Genomic DNA, 13,334 nt, shown 5'->3' with positions numbered 1-13,334 from the left:
TTGTGGAAACCAGAGGTTTTATAAGAAAAATACACAGTATTTTTATTTAGAAAATAGTGCTGTCATACTAATCTGTGTGACCTGAGCTCAATGGGTGAAATAACTTGTATTCTTTTCCCCCTGTTTTCTCCCATTCAAAATTTGCCATTTTCCCAAATATTGGTAAGAGTGATACGTTTATCCATTAGTAATTCTTTTTCTGAATGCAAGCCAAGCAGCCATAGGCCTTCTTTTCCATTCTGTTAATTTCTACATATATGGTCAATCTTCAACGTTTTAGTTTAAGACACTACATTTCTTATTCTTGTTACAATTTATTTGTACCTTTTAGTTAGAAACTACGTTTTGATAAAACAAGGCAGATGAAAATGGTTTTGTATATTTCTCTCATATATATGAGATATGTATATGTAAAGATGTGACATTTTATTTTCTTGTGATTAGAACAGAAGCCTTGTGGGGGCACTTGGGTAGCTCAGTTGGTTAAGCATCTGACTTCGACTCAGGTCATGATCTCATGGTTTGTGAATTCGAGCCCTCATCCGGCTCTGTGCCAATAGCTCAGGGCCTGGAGCCTGTTTTGGATTCTGTGTCTCCCTCTCTCTCTCTGCCCCTCCCCCACTCATATGCGTGCGCGCGCTCTTTCAAAAATAAACATTAAAAAAATAACAGAAGACTTGTGAATTCATGTTAAAAAATTTTTAATGCCAATTTTGTTATGTACAACACAAATTTTGTATTTTATTTGGAGAAAAAATATGTAAATGATCTGAAATTCATTTAAAACAAACTTCCAGAAAGCCAATAGAATTTTATTAACTATCACAGGAAAACATAATTGTTCATTGAACTTTTTTTTAAGTTTGTTTATTTTGAAAGTGAGCACGTGTGTGAGAGAGCGTGAGCGGGGGACGGGCAGAGAGAGAGGGAGAACGAGAGCGAGAATCTCAAGCAGGCATTCATGGGTTTGTAGGATCAAACCCATGAGCCATGAGACCATGATCTGGGCTGAAGTGAAGAGTCGAATGCTTAACAGACTGAGCCATCCAGCGGCCCCTGTTCATTAAGCATTTTAAATGGTTGATTCTTCCAATACTATTTGAAAACATCCCCTCAGCATTTCTATTTTTGGTGATGTCATATTCTAGCTTATTTAAATGAGGCATGATGTAGTAATCTAAATAAACCTGAATAGCATTGTAGAACATTTTTAAAATGAACAAATTATGGTGTCTAGGGATTCAGGTAATACTTAACATATCGTAAAACCAAATCTCATTAACATCTCTTCTGTGGCACCTGCTGGATGTGTCAATAACGTCTTTGTTTTAGAGATGTATAGTTTTAAGGTAAACGCTAAATTAGAAGTAATTTAATTTCTGGAGAAGCCAACCTATGCTAATTTTTAAACTGCTTAAAAATACAGCTTCATGATTACTTCTCTGTGAAAATCTGGATGTGCAAGAGTAGATTAGCCTAAAGTTTAATTAGACTTTTAGACTTTTAAATTTGTCATGAGGATAAAATAACATAATGTAAGCAAAATGCTGAGCATAGTTCCTGACACATAGTAAGCCCTGAGTACAAATCAGCAGTTATTATTGTAGGATGCTATCTAACACTCGTGACCCCTTTTCTCTGATGGCATTTTGGAGCTTTTGTGTCTTTAACTTTGGATTTAATTCATTTTGGGAGAAGGCGGTATTGTCTAAAGAAAATTTGAGTATTTGTGGAATGATTGTGTTCTTTCCATCCTTATTATTCAAGTGACAAAGAGCTACTTAAGTTCTTTGAACCTTGATATTTTCATCTTACAATAAGGGAGACCATATAGTAAGTCACTGTTAGCAGCACTGGTCTGAAAGTCTTATGGGCCTTTTAAAAATCTTTTTCCTAACCAACTGTAGGCTAGTTTCTGTACAATGAAAATATGTGAATACCTCAGTATCAGGTGTGGGTATCAAATGTATATAGATGAATAATATGTATATAGAGCATATTAACACACTGTGTGACACACAGGACTCATTTAGGAAGTGGCACTTACTGCTTCAAACTTTTAAGGCATCTTTAAGTTTCTTTCTAATTAATGCTATGAGATATTAACTCTGAGGTTCTCAGTAGTATTTATGGATTTCCTTGTGAGAAATATGATTATAGACCATGAAAAGGCCCCCCCAAATAATTAAAAGATAAATGACATCATCAAAGTTAGCTTTTCAAATGGCTAAGAACTAATATAAGAATTTAATAGTATAATGGACGTCAGAGCAGAATAATTAGGTATAGTAATGCCTTATTTATCTGGAATTGTAAGTTACATTTCTGTATCTGGAAATTTTATTAAAAAGCTTTGAACTCACAGAGACCTGGGTCTAATCATGCTCCGCTATTTAATCTGTCTGCCTCAGTTTTCATATACAATTTCCTTTTTAAAGTGGTGACCAATCAAAAAAGAATGTTTTGAAAGGTAAATGTAATCATATTGGCAAAACCCCTTGTACAGTACCTGGCACATAATGGGGATCCAATCGATTGAAGTGATCCCAGTCTCCACAGCAGCAAAACTTGTTTTTATTCTAGTCTCTTTGATGACAGTTATTCTAAATATTACCCATTTACATCTTATGCTAAATTTTTAGCACTTAATTTTATCTTTTCTGGGCTGTCCTTTTGTATGTTCATAATTACTCTGTATCTTAATGCAGAGATGCCTTCAGGGGATAATGTTTATAGGACTCTGTAATTTGACAAAATGGCCCAGTCCTGCTAATGCTCTTGTATTTAGTTTTGCTCTTTATGGGTTTTAGATTTTTTTCTCTTGAGTTTTAGATCAACTGTGTGCCTGTCTGTAACAGAATACTGATCCCTTCTGCCTTACTCTTTCTAATGTTCTGTTTATTAAAAAGAAAACCAGATGACCAAACTCGGTAAAATTATGTTCACAGTAAGAACAAGCTGGCTCTGTATGAGAAATTGAGGGGTTTATAATGAGAACAGTCCTTAATGCCTGGATTTGGGTCTTTCTATTTCTGTGGTATGTGAGTGTTCTTTGCTTATTTGGGGATGCTCTGATATGACCCAGATATTCAAGGTTTCTATACGACCTCTACATTAAATGAGGTGCATTATATACGCATATTTTACTTGTAAATAACACAACTTGTGTTTTTGGAAAAAACTGCAATATATAAAGTAAGCTGTAAAGTTTGAGTTTGATTTACTAAAGGGAAATTTATTAGGTGTTCTTGGGGTGATATTCTTGGGGGAGACATTGGAGAATGTGAATGCCACAACTGTCTTTAGCCTTGTTTGAGAGTTCTATTTAAAAGGGCACCTGGGGGGAGGTGCCTGGGTGGCTCAGTCGGTTGAGTCTCCGACTTCAGCTCAGGTCACGATCTCATGGTCCGTGAGTTCAAGCCCCGCGTCGGGCTCTGTGCTGACAGCTCAGAGCCTGGAGCCTGTTTCAGATTCTGTGTCTCCCTCTCTCTCTGACCCTCCCCCGTTCATGCTCTGTCTCTTTCTGTCTCAAAAATAAATGTTTAAAAAAAAATTTTTTTTTTTAAATTTAAAAAATAAATAAAAAAAAATAAAGGGGCACCTGGGTGGCTCAGTCGGTTAAGCGTCCGACTTCGGCTCAGGTCGTGATCTCGCAGTCCATGAGTTTGAGCCCCGCGTCAGGCTCTGTGCTGACAGCTCAAAGCCTGGAGCCTGTTTCAGATTCTGTGTCTCCCTCTCTCTGACCCTCCCCCGTTCATGCTCTGTCTCTCTCTGTCTCAAAAATAAATAAAGGTTAAAAAAAAATTTTTTTTTTTTTTTAAATAAAATGAATAAATAAAAGGGCACCTGGCTGGCTCAGTTGGTAGAACATGCAACTGTTAATCTCAGGGCCATGAGGTCAAGCCACATGTTAAATGTGGATCCTATGTGGGAAAAAAAAAATATCAAAAGGCTAGAAATTTGCTTCATGAGTTATTGTTTCTATAGTTTTCCTTACCCAGAGAGTGGTATCACAAGTGGCTAAAATGTCACACAGTGCTGTCATTGGTTCCCTTCTTGTTCTGTGTATTATGGAGCTCCCTTTGATATTAGTCAAACCAGGTTTTCCAAGGTAGGAACTTGCCTATTTAAAACTAGCGTAAGCTCACTTATAAAATATTCTGTGCTTCCATGGTAAGTCTCCTGAGTTGACTGCTAAAGAGCTAGAATCCAGATGTATGATTGGGATAGTGATACTCAGTTTGTGGTGTAATGGAGAGATTTGGACCTTCTATTGGAACCAACTGGAAGGTATTACTACTTTGGATGAGATGCTGATAATCTTTGGAGAGAAACCATGCCCTCCTGTGGGCTTAGAGCTTTATAAAGTCGAGGTCGCCTCTTCATTAGTTTCCTGGACTGCTCAAAGTCCTTCAGACATTTCTTAATGTTTGTACTTTTCAGGCTTTCACCTCTCTGTCATGTCTTCACTTTCCTCCTCTCCCTCTGCTCTGAGCAAAATTCTTTGTTAAACATGAGGCAGCGGCTGTCTATGCTGTCAGTTCCCTGCCACTCCCTCCCCCAGTCTCTTTTTTCTTTCCTTTCCTTGGCATCTGTCTCCTTCCATCCTGCTTCAAAAACAGCTCCTCTCTTCTTTTGCATTCTCTACTCCCTTATAGCTGGTCTCCTTACACGCCTTTCCAATTCTATTTTAGAAAATGTGATACTTTGTTTCTACTTCTTTATTCTTCAACTAGCCCACTGGAACCATTCTTGCCATCTCCTTACTGCTAAGTCAGAGGATACCCTTAAATTACCTTGCTTGTCCTGTGATGGATCTGGCGTTTGACTGCTACTTGTTTTGGGGATTCTTCTCAGTGATTGCTGTGGTGCCTACCTCTTCTGTCTTCTCTTTCCTTTAGAGCAGCTTCTCCTCAGTTTTCTTCTGAAGCATCTTTTCGTCTGCCTGTGCCTTGAATGTTATTGTCCCCTGGTTTCTTTCAGTGGTCTTCTCACTTGGCATTCTCCGTGGATGATCTTAGCCATTCCTTCAAACAGAAATCCATGATGACTCCGATATCTCCACAGTAGATCTCTCCTAAGCTGAGCTATGAACCAGTATATCCAGCTGACTTTTAAACATTTACATATGATTCTATCACAGGCATTTCATGCCAGTGTGTCTAAAGCAGAATTACACATATTCAGGACCCCAAGCCACAATCATGGAAGCTGTCCTGTGTTCATCCTTCTTCCTCCTCCTCCTCTCACCCCTTAAAGTCGGTTGTTTTTCCTTCCTATCTCTCAGTTGCCTGTCTCCCTGTACCCCCTCTCCCCCCACCCAACAGATTCCCTGTTGCCACTCTGTGGGGATAGAGTTCTAAGGATTGTGCTATCAGATGACTGACCATTGCCTCATCCCAGGTTCCACCCTTCAAAACTGGCTTAGATATCCCTCCTGTTCTGAGAGTCCTTGCTGTTGGAGCACTTATCACATTGTATCATTATATATTTACTTGTCTGATTCTGTATTTACTAAAGAGCCCCTTAAGGAAGCAACTGTATCTTAGGAATTTTTGTAGCATCTGTGTCTAGCATAAGTACTTGGCATGTAGTAGACAGTTAATAAATATGTGAATGAATGCATAATGAAATGTACAAAGGCAAGAATACAAAGAGCAGACCAATTGGGATCTATATCTTGACGTTGAGAAAATTAAGATATGTTTGGAAATTCCATTTCCAAATCTGAAAATGAGAATACAAACGAGTTACTTTATGTGAAGCTCCTCAGTACAGTGCCTGACACAGTTTAGGTGCTCTGTAAATTGCCCTCTAAAACATTTTGTTGTCTTTGCTGCCTAGTACCACTTTTGTAAACTGAATTCTGATTTTTAGAGTCCAGGGAGGAAGATTGTGTAGCAGCTGCTTTTAGTGCCTAATGTGACATTTCACAATACCATTTAGTTTAGAATGGGGGGAAAAAGAAAAAAACAGACTTTTCAAAGACACTGTGAAACCTCATTGACATAAATTCCAAATTTTCTAGTGTACTGTTGCATCATCTTTTACGCATTTTATATCTGTAGCACAGTTACAGCCACCACTGTTGGGACAGCGAACTTAAAGTCCCCCGTGATCTTGTTAAAGAAATAGTTTGGTTCAGTTATTACTCTGCTCCCTAAAGTTTGAGGACAGATTTATATTGTTTAAAACCGTTGGAACTGAAAGTTATGTGTATCCCACCCCCACCCGAGCCTCACAGAAATTTCCTTAGCCTGAACACCCCACTTGAGTGTATTATTTACGTGGTTTTACTGTCCTTGGGCGTCTTGGTCTACGCTTCAAGCCTAGCCGGAATAAGAAACCATCTAGGTTTCACATTAGTAGAATTAATACCATTGTTTTCCTCATTGCCCAAATGGTAGCCTAGAACGTGCATTAAAAAAATAAAGGACAAGAGGACTAGTGTTTGTTTTGGAATCGGAAACCCTCACTCTAAAGTGTAAGCCAGAGTAAGAGTCAGTTACCTTTGAGGTGCAAGAGTCCAAAGAGGATTCCTCTCTGCTTTTCCCCAGGGGCGGGCTGGCCATTTAGAAGTTGTCAGGGCAGGCGTCGCCAGGAGAGGGCTTGAGCACACAGCCCGCTCTAGGACCTCGCAGGAGCCTCCGCGGGATGCACGCAGAGCACGAGTAGCAGTTTCCTTACTTCCTTCCCCGAGAATTGCGGGGCGCGCAGTCCGCCTGCTCGCTCGCAAGGGCTGTGTGCGGGCTCTCGCCGTCCGGGGCACGTCCCTACCTGCGCCTCCGCGGAGCGGGCCACGCGGGAGGGGGGCCTCGGGAGGAGGGACTGGACGACGACAGCGGCAGCGCGGAGCTGCCTGCCGCAGGCCGTTCCCCGCGCTGCTCGCACTCTCCCCGGCAAGCCCTGGAGGGGAGGGCGGCTCTGGCTCTGCGGCCGAAGGGCGCTGCACGGACCTCTGGCGGCCCGGCACCGGAGTCCTGGGCCGCTGGCGGGCGGGCCGCGCCTCTGCTTGACCTCGCTGGAGCCGGGGGCGGGCCGAGCAAAGGTGACTTAGAGAGACCTTGCGGTGCCGCCCTGGGCTGGGCTGGAGGGGAGGCGGAGGGACAGGCCGGCGCATTTGTGCTGGAGCTGGCCGAGGAGTGAAGGGTGGAGCGCGCTGCCGGGGATCCCCAGATCCGGCCCAGGTGGGTGAGTGTGTGCGCCCGCCGGGGGCTTTGCTAGGTCAGCCTCGGGGCGACAGAGGACACCAGGGGAGGAAGGGGGGAGGGCGGCCAGACGAGATCTAGGGATGTGAGTAGATCCAAGAATAGTTGGACGCCTGTGCGGGGAGCGGAGTGCAGCAGCGGGCGAGTGGGGAGGGGTGCTTGAAGCCGGGAGACCCTGATGTCCCTGCCTGGCCAGGGTCTTCCTGCCGGCTCCGGGTGTGCGTCGGGTTCCCACAGGAAGAGCCGCTGGGGGGAAAGCCTGTGGACAGATTTTTTTTTTTTTCTCCCAGCTAAATATTGGTAGTAGGTCAAGTGGGGCCCGAGTGGGAGGAGTAAGGCAGTGAAAGACATTATTGTCCTAAATAACCTTCCAAGTTAGTGATTTTTTGCATGTCTCTGCCCTGGCTGACATTGAGATGAACTTACCATCCGCTGTTTGGAGGCCGCTAAAATTCCAAGGAAACACTTGAGTGGATTAAAGAGAAAAGGAGAAATTATACTGGGGCTGGGGAGCGGGAAGGGAGGTAGCTTTTAACTTTGTTTTGATTAAGGATTTTTGATTACTCATAGGCTTTCTTTGTAGCCTAAACCAGTGGAGAATCACGTTCCCCAGCATTCAGAGCATGTGGCTAGTTGTTTTGTGTTTTCTGTTGTGCTGGTTTTTTCTGGGATTTGGAGGGAGGCTAGTAAGAAAGGGAAGATACCAGGGAAGAGCTTAGTCCAGCTTTTGAGAGTTATTAAAGGTATTAAAAGTTTCTTAATTTTAATTAGATTCAAAGACAGACTGAAGGCATTTTGTTTTAGAGACATAGGGTAACTTAGGAATCTTTTTCAAAAGAGAAAAATGCTTGAAATGTGTGTTGGTGGAGGAATGTGTAGGCTAGAATATGGGGATCTAAGTATAAAAAAAAATTTTTTTTTTCTGTTTGAGGACACACCGAAGTTCATCTCTGGTCCAAATCGTGTTTGATTTCAGCAGTGAAGTTGATGACTTTGGTAAATTAACTCAATTTTGATTGAGTAGATATTTAATCTGAGCATGATGACCAGAGAGCTATTTCAGCCTTTGTCCCAGTACTACTTTTACTAGACTGGGATCTTAAAAGCATTTGTGTCACTGTGACTATGATTGCCAGACTCTAGTCTCCCCTCTTTAGAAACTCTTTAAAGGCTCATTTTAGGGAATTTCATTGAGGCCGAAAGTGACCCACATAATCTCTCTACCCTCAGTTGTACACCTTGCAGAATGAGGGAAATGAAAAAAGGTGTTAGATTTTCCATATTTAAAAGCAGATGCACATACTACAGGGTAGTATATAAATACAGTCAAGCACATTTAGAATACTGTATGTAAAATAATTGATAAAAATAGTTATGTAATACCATGTCTTCAGCTTTATGTACAGTTTATGACATTTACCATTTATATTCTACAAAGCTTTTATAAACTTATTAGTATTCAGACATACGATTGTGTTTATCAGCTCTGTGAGGATTATAAGAATTTTTAATTCCAAGCAGAAATTTAGATTTTTTACTTGGTCCACATTATTCAGCATTATTCCTAAATTTTTAGCTTCTGTGTATAATCAGGAAATAGATTTCAAATTAATTTTGGAAGCAACTAGGACAGAAGTTAAATAAATAGGAAGTTTATGTAAAATGAAGCAGGTTTTCATTTTGATAATTTGTAAAGTATTTGAACAAAAATACATAAGGTTTTAATTAAGCAGTATGAGGCTGGGGGGGGGCGGGGCGCGGGGAGAGTGTATATGTGTGATTAGCCTTGTCATGCTTGGTATGACCCAGGATCTTTTCCTGGTAAGTTTTTGTATCACAAGGATACCAAGTCTGTAACCTGCATGCAATTGTATTTGTCTTGAATTCCTGCTAGAGAGTGCAGTACCAGATTATATTCTGTCTAATGAATTTTGAATAAGTTACAGGCAGATACAATTTTCCTCTCATTTTAACTTAAGAGTAGTAAGGATATAACCCCCATACATTTTTATAATGGTCCACCATTGATTTGATATCTATTACTTTATGTAATTTTTTGTCCTTAATTCAGTAAGTATTTACACAGTGTTTACCTTGTCAGATAACTTGCTAAACCAGTCAAAGCTAGATGAATAGAAGCAGGGTCTTCTTGAAAGGTTTTATTAAATATGCCTAAAGAGTTTGAACATTATCTTGGGAGTTAGAATCACTGAAAGATTTTGAAGAGGGGAGAGATTTAATCAGATTTGCTCCTTACAGGAAGGATTAGAGGAAGGCCTGAAAACAGGGTGACCAGGTGCAGGAATTCAAGAGAGAGATAATCAGAGTCTGAACTGAGTTGGTGACTACTGAAAAGGAAAGCAAGGTACAAAGCCAAGAGAGACTCAAAAATAACCTAATAGGAGCCGATAATAGTTGAATATGTGGAATGGAGGAGAAGATGGAATCCTAGACAGTTCGCAGGCTTATGGCGAATAAATTACTGAAGGAGGGAATAAAGGGAGTAGGTGGAGGGTGAGTTCACCTTTGGACATGGTGACGTCCAAGAAGGGCATCCTTACTCATTCAATAAAAATTTGTGAATCATTAGTATTGGAAGTCACCTGAATAAACATGGAGCTTGAGGCTGAAGGAGTAAATAATGTCACCTCGGAGACATCCAGCTTGAAAGAGTTTGAAATCAAAGGATTGAATACTTATATTAAAAGACAAAAAGGGAAAAAAGGAACCAGTGGAGAACACTGAGCAAAATCAGCCAGAGAGGCAGGAAAAGTCCAGAACAAGGGAGGCCAATGGGACAGCTGGGTCAACGAGTTGAGGTAACAACTGATGGGGGAAGTTCTAGAAGCATGGCATAGGAAGAAGGTGTATTGCAATGAGCTGCAGAGTAAATGGGAAGCAAGAAAGTAGAAATAATGAAGACAGACTGATTTTCTGTAGACAATCATAATTGTAGAATAATTATACAGTTTTGTTCCTTTCTTTCAATTCTTAAATCTCATTTATTTTTCATGTTCCTAATGTACTGGAGAGGGCCTTCAGGACAATACTGGATGGAAGCTGAGATGGTGGGAAACGGTGTTCATCCCTGATTTTTAAAAAGGGGCATATTTCTAATAATTCACTACTAAGAGTGATATTTAATAAATACCATTTCTTAGATTATTGAAGTTCTTTTTAATTCTTGTTGAGGTTTTTTAATCATGAAAGGGTATTGGATTTTATCAGATTCTTTCTGCATTTAATAAGAGCATCATAAGGTTTTTCTTTATTAAGGTGGCAAATTATATTTTTTCAAATTAATGTTTTTAGACTTTTTCTGATGATATGCCACCTTTGTGTCATTGGAATAAACCTAATTTGGTCATTATGTATTATCTTTAACATTCTCCTCGATTTGGTTTCTTTTGGATTTTAGTATCTATTTATGAATGAGGTTGGTTGGTAATTTTTTTTTCTTTTTCTTTCTTTCTTTCTTTTTTTTTTTTTTTGGTTCTGTCCTCATCAGGGCTTGGTATCCAGGTTATTATACTGGCTTCATAAAATGAGTTTGGGAGTATTCTCTATTTTGCTGTTCCCTGAAAGAGTTTATATGTAATTGAAGTGGTCTGTTCCCTCTTATAAAGCTATTTTTGTGGGATTTTTAAACTAGTAATTAGACATATTTAATGGCTATAGGACTATTTTAGTTTTCTTTTTCTTTTGGGGTCAATTTTGACAAGTTCTCTATTTCTAGGAATTTATCCTTTCCATTTAAGTGTTAAAATTTATTGTTATAAGGTTTTTCATAATGGTCTTACTTTTTTTTTTAACTTATTTTGAATCTGTAATTAAATATTTTTTCCTAATGTTTTCCATTTTTTTTCCTAATATTCATTTGGATATTTCCAATTAATATCTTTTTAATATCAGTCTCATTAAGGCTTTGTTTATTTGATTATTTTTCAAAGAACTCTTTTTAGCTTGTTATTTGTTGCCATCTTTTTTGTTTAAAATTAATTTTTATAGTTCTCTATCACTTTTTTTTGAGTTTATTTCCCTAGGTTCTATACATTTGTTATCCTCTGTCTCTTGGAAGGACATATTTTGTTCAAAATTTGTTCTTTTCCAGATTTCAAGTTGTAGGTTTCATAATTGTAGTATTTTGTAACTTAATGAATATATTCCTGCTGGTTTTTATCCATTACTTTATTTTATAGACTTAATCATGTATTTCCTGAGACTTCATCTTTCTAGACTAAGAACTGCTAATATGTGTAGAGTGCTGCCCTTCTAATACTTAAAACACATAATACTTTTGCAAAGGTTTTAACTACTTCCAATTTTTTTTTCTCTTACCTCACTCTTCTTGTTGTCATTGGTTGGTATTTCTGTTTCCTTTACCGACTTGCTTCTCATCTTCTTCCTCTTTCCTTCACCCTGACAACTTCTTTTCTACCTCTTGACAGTCTGCATGGTGGAGGAATGATCATCATTCCCTTGTCTTCACCTGTTTCTCACTGTCTTTCCAATTTTCTACCTGCTCCTCTCCCCACCCCCATCCTTGGAGGATTTTTCCATTGTCCGTTCTACATATGCCATCTTGTTCTTTCCTTCTCTGCAGAAACTTGGCTCCAGCACCAAAGAGGAAAAAGCAGATAACCTGTGTCTAATTTTCTTTGGATGCTCACAGGTTCACCCTTATTTACTGCATAATCTTTGTTACTCCTCACTCAGTCCATCCAACTGATGACAACAAAGTCAGGGAGACTTTGGGCAAGGCCCAAGAAGAAAGCACAGATGGGACAATATGGACTTGCTCTTATTTGGAGTCCTGAGCTGCAGGCTCCAGTATTAGTGACCGTGGTCTTGCCATGTGACTCTGGGCGGCTCATTCTTAGGTCTCCTATTCCTCTCATGTAACACAGAATTATTAAAACAGACGCCTTCTCTCTACTTCAGGAGTTGCTGTGAGACTCAAATGATGAAAGGCTAAACCCAACGGTTTTACAAGAGACAGTCTTCCCATGCTTTATTTTCAGAAACATGCCTTGAAAGGATTTCATGCTCAATTCAGGAACAGAGAAGTGGTTTGTGGCTTGGGGTGTTGGATCAAAGAAACCCTGATGGGAAGCCGTAGGTGTCACAGGAATGACAGGAAGCAAGGAAGTTGTGCTCAGTGGTTGAGATTCAGGGGAGGCATCTGTCCTCTGGTAGATGGGGACTAGAGACATGGACATGTCATTACACCTGGTGGCTGGAAACTATCCTGTAGCTGCATCATTACCTATTTATTATTTGCTACACTTAGGATACTGCCTTTTTGAGTTTACTTGAGAAATCTACCTTTACTTACAGTGCTTATATGAGGGAGATTTTGTTTCACATTCTAAACAACTGAATTAAAAATTAAGTTTGTGAATATAGTTCTCCTTAGTAAAATTTCTTGTGATAGAAAGGACTTAATTGTGAATATTTTCCTCATTTGTTTTTGTTATGTTAGTTTGTGTTATGGATTAGTTGCTTAAAATCCCAAGGTCGTAGAATCACTCTTAGACTGTAAAGCATCTAGTCTGGTGATCCTCAAAAGATTTCCCTGGGGCATAGGGCAAATGCAACCACCTTTCTGTCCACTAAGGCACCTTCACAAAACACAGTTCCAAATGGTTGATACAATGATCTGTTAACTTTTGACAGGTGAGGAAAGGAAGGCCTGCAGAGAGGAACAGCCACTTTCCCAAGTCTATGTAGAGAGGTGGGGGCCACGTTCAGAGCTAAACCCAGTATTCAGCCTCCAAATTTAGTGCTGAAAGAACAACCCCACTGTATCACACTCAGCTTCAGTTAGAAAATTTATCCATTAGAGAAGATAGTCTATCTTGTTTCAAAGCTTATGTGGCCATCTATTAGCTAATTTCTTAGTTTGACAAAAGGATACCAACTTTAGAAACAAACAAATGGCCAAGAATATTGCAGTGTCTTCAGAGTTTGCACAGAATACCTGTATTCCAGGCTCTCCACAGAAAATGCTGTCCCTCTTTTTGTGAAAATATTGCTTGACAGAGGTCACATTTTTAGAAGATAACAGAATTCATCCCTTTCTCTAGATAGTCTAATTTTAGGATAAATATATCAGAATACTGCATC

The 13,334-nt window shown here is 39.6% G+C and overlaps 1 protein-coding gene and 1 long non-coding RNA gene across 9 annotated transcripts in view; one reads left to right on the top strand and one right to left on the bottom strand.

The window, feature by feature from the left end:
• Window positions 1-5,366, bottom strand: part of LOC122202972 — a 54,631-nt gene extending 49,265 nt beyond the window's left edge. For 2 of the 3 annotated variants that reach the window (XR_006194996.1, XR_006194997.1), the window contains exon 1: window positions 4,797-5,366. This is a non-coding gene — a long non-coding RNA (uncharacterized LOC122202972). The remainder of the gene's footprint in view (window positions 1-4,796) is intronic. The other variant, XR_006194995.1, reaches the window with a different exon arrangement.
• OSBPL1A (oxysterol binding protein like 1A) overlaps window positions 1-13,334 on the top strand; it is a 243,168-nt gene that overhangs the window by 105,219 nt on the left and 124,615 nt on the right. Inside the window, exon 1 of one of the 6 annotated variants that reach the window (XM_042909433.1) lies at window positions 6,691-7,048. The exons of 4 other annotated variants lie outside the window; for them this stretch is intronic. The gene's annotated coding sequence lies outside the window, so the exon portion shown is untranslated. One more of the 6 variants, XM_042909434.1, reaches the window with a different exon arrangement.

The sequence above is a fragment of the Panthera leo genome, chromosome D3 (assembly GCF_018350215.1).
Source record: "Panthera leo isolate Ple1 chromosome D3, P.leo_Ple1_pat1.1, whole genome shotgun sequence".
Taxonomy (NCBI): Eukaryota; Metazoa; Chordata; class Mammalia; order Carnivora; family Felidae; genus Panthera; species Panthera leo.
The sequence above is the reverse complement of the archived record's forward strand: the minus strand, read 5'-3'. Positions and strand labels throughout refer to the sequence as shown.